Here is a 3,337-nt window from a genome sequence, read left to right on the forward strand (position 1 = left end):
CAGTGAAATAAAGTGATAGACAATGATGCCTGGGAGGCATAAGGCAGGAAGTCAGCGAGGAACTGATGGTGCAAAACTCAATGTCGGTGTCATTGGGTCAGCTTTTACTGCCCAATGTTTATACTTACTTACACATTACAGCTAGTCAATTAACCGCAATGACCTTGTTCCTCTTGATGTGATGTCCCCTCTGTGTGTATTAACGTGGTTCATGGGCGCCGATAGAATGAGCACATCCTCTTTCTCCTGTCACTTTAACCAGGTGAAAATACCAGTTTTAAATGAATGCAAGAAGAGATTATGTTTTTCTTTACCTTTTCAGTGGAGAATTTTCAGCTATAAACTGTTTGTATTTGAAAATTCGAGGACTGAATACAATTCTCTGTGAGCAACATTAATCCGAAAACACATGTCCAAGGACTGTGAGGAAGTGGTTAAGCAACTCCACATATGGATGAGTGAGGGCCGGATTGCTGGGGCGCTGTGGCTTAGTTGGTTAAAGCGCTTGTCTAGTAAACAAGAAATCCTGGGTTCAACTCCCAGCGGTGCCTACTAGTTGCGTTCATACTTGGGCTTGGTGTTTCAAGTCTTCGCAAAAATAACTAAGCGCCTTATTGGACTTTCACCCTGTTATGATTTGGTGATCCGGGTTAAGTTCCAACAGTAAATGCCATGTTTTTCTTACATTCCGAACTATTACTTATGTCTGTGGTTTCTTTCCATTATTCCACAAGCACTTCTGCTTCTCCTCCTCTTTTATTGCCCCTCCTTCATTCCCAGTTAGGTCGGAATAACGAAATGAGGCAGGGGTCGCTGCAGATTTGCCGGGGAATTTTGTGGTAATGGCAGAGATACCACCAACTGATCACTCTCATTCTCTGATGCCACCGTTCATACATTTAAACCAACAATATATACATCAATGTGCTTCTTTATTTGTAGTGTAATTGCATTTTTTTCTTGTGGATTAGGAATTCTATTTTGAAATCAAAACAGTCATAATTGTTTGAGGAAGAAGTGTCGCCTTGCCTGGTTTGAAGTGACAGACACATTATCCGGAGAATGTGAGCCCAGTTCAAAGCACTCCAGTCAGTGGGCAAAAAGCCTCTCAGTAGCTGCACACTCAAATTGTCTCGAAATGTCAGACTTTTCATAGAGCCGAAATAGGTAAAGAGCTGTATGGACAGGCAAAGTGTTGGAGAAGGTGTAACAGGAAGAGGGTGAGGTGCATGCACAGAGACAAAGAGAGACATATGGAGACACATGCTGAGTTAGACACTGAAATGACCAATTCTCTATTCGACATTGCTGCAAACTGAGAGAAAAGAAACGAAAGAAGGCAAGCATTTAAGCACAGCCTTTCACCAACTGAGAGTAACAGAAACAGCATTACAGTCAATAAAGTCCTTCTGAATTTGTAAAGGTGACAGTTGTCTGTCATTGAGATATTTTGATAAAAATCCTGATTCAAAAGATAAGACTGATAATTTTCCCAGCATTATAATGTAGAAATGTATAAGTAACGTGTTTCTGTCGATCTAAAACTTTAACTCAGTTTCTCTCTACAGATGCTGAGGAGTCTGCTGAGTTTCTCCAACAATTCATATTTTTGGTTCAGATTTACATTATCAAAGTAAAATGAAAATCAACTTCCTGTTGATCGCTTCATTTTTAAAACCCATCAGAAAATAAAACTGGTTACACTCTCAGACACAAATATACACTACAACGACTATGCATATGCAAACCCACTTTCAAATTTAGGCCGTGGCAGACCCAAGACCGAAAGTCTCCGTATCGTATTCGAGTCTAAACAATGCATTGGGAATTCACGTTTTCGCGACCTGCCAAATGCACAACTGTCAAATTGACTGACTGTAACAAGCTCCATCGAAACAGCCTGTCCGTGGCAGAGTGGGATCGGGAGAATAATATTGATTCACGGATAAGTTTTCAACTACAAATTCACTCTGTCATCACGACCACGTTATTACATCTCAGGAACAGTACCTGACTGTACCGCACCTCAGCAGAAAGTGATAACTTTAGATGCTGGAGATCAAAGTCAATAAGTGTAGCACTTGGAAATCACAGCCTGTCAGGCAACACCTGAGGAGCGGGGAATCGACGATTCAAGCATTCCTGATGAACATCTTGTACGCGAAACATCGAATTTCCTGCTCCCCGGATGCTGCTTGACCAGCACCACACTTTTTGACTCGGAAAATTGCTTCGGAAAATTGATGATGATATTGCCAGCATTCAGTTTGAATCTTCTGTCACATGTTTGACAGCTTGCAACATTCCATTCCTCATAAAACTCAGATCATCCAAATTACTAAATAAAGATAAACTGTGGATGCAGGAAATCTGAAACACAAGCATAATTGCTGGAGAATCTCTGCATTCTCTGATATCAACTGAATAGTTGAACATTAAAGTGTGAACAGGAAAAGAAAAAGCCGCAATTTGATAACTGCAACACTTCGTTTCTCCAAAAAAAGACATCATGAAATGCAGTGTTTCGATCAGATTCTCACTGTCTCAAATACTGATTGGAGTGGCGAAATAAATGTTGGCCCAGTCATTGCTGAACAAATGAATTAAAAGACCTATTGCGTTCCTAATCAGTTGCTCCCCCGGCAGACCATGTTAATGTGATCCCTCTGTATTTCAGAGTCCTGCAGTATCTAATTTAAATAAAAGGGTCATTATTGAATGTTCCTGCGAACATCTCATTCTCCACTTCATACTTCATTGGTCAATATTTTACTCACAAGCTTCCTCATCTCGACATCACTCAATTTTTATATCCTTAATGTTCTCTTCATGGTTTACCTTTCAAACTATATTCCCAAGTACATGCCCATTTTTATTAAGTCGAAGACTAAGCTGAGATGATGTCTGTTGGAAATCCAAATATCGCTCTATCACACTTTGTCCCTTGTTTAGTGTGTCCGTGTAAAACACGTTAAAGTTGTGCCCTCTCGTTATGAATTCCACCATCCTGGATAAAAAGAAGGCCTAGGCCAGTCACCGATCCAACCTCAATCATGATTTTATAAACGTCTAGAAGTTTACACACCAGCCTAGAACACTGCCGGGAAAAGCCCCTGCTCAAGCACTCTCTACTTACAACTCAAGCCCTCTCGACACTGTAACATCCTTGTAAATCTATTCTGCACTCTTTCAAGTTTTACAATATCTTTCCTGTTGAAGGTGATCGGAATTGTCAGCAGTATTCTAAATGTGGCTCCACTAATGTTCTGTACAGCCAGAACATGACGTGAACTTCAATAATCAATGTTCTGACTCATGAAGGCAAGCGTGCCAAATG

General features: G+C 40.6%; 1 non-coding gene across 1 annotated transcript; it reads left to right on the forward strand.

Annotated features, from left to right (window-relative positions):
* The first annotated feature begins 477 nt into the window (after positions 1-477).
* Positions 478-551, forward strand: trnat-cgu (transfer RNA threonine (anticodon CGU)). The gene has a single exon. It is a non-coding gene; the product is annotated as a tRNA-Thr (tRNA).
* The last annotated feature ends 2,786 nt before the right edge of the window (positions 552-3,337 follow it).

Source organism: Chiloscyllium plagiosum, unplaced genomic scaffold, assembly GCF_037043375.1.
Source record: "Chiloscyllium plagiosum isolate Xiang-an unplaced genomic scaffold, Cpla_swu_hap1 HiC_scaffold_42, whole genome shotgun sequence".
Taxonomy (NCBI): domain Eukaryota; kingdom Metazoa; phylum Chordata; class Chondrichthyes; order Orectolobiformes; family Hemiscylliidae; genus Chiloscyllium; species Chiloscyllium plagiosum.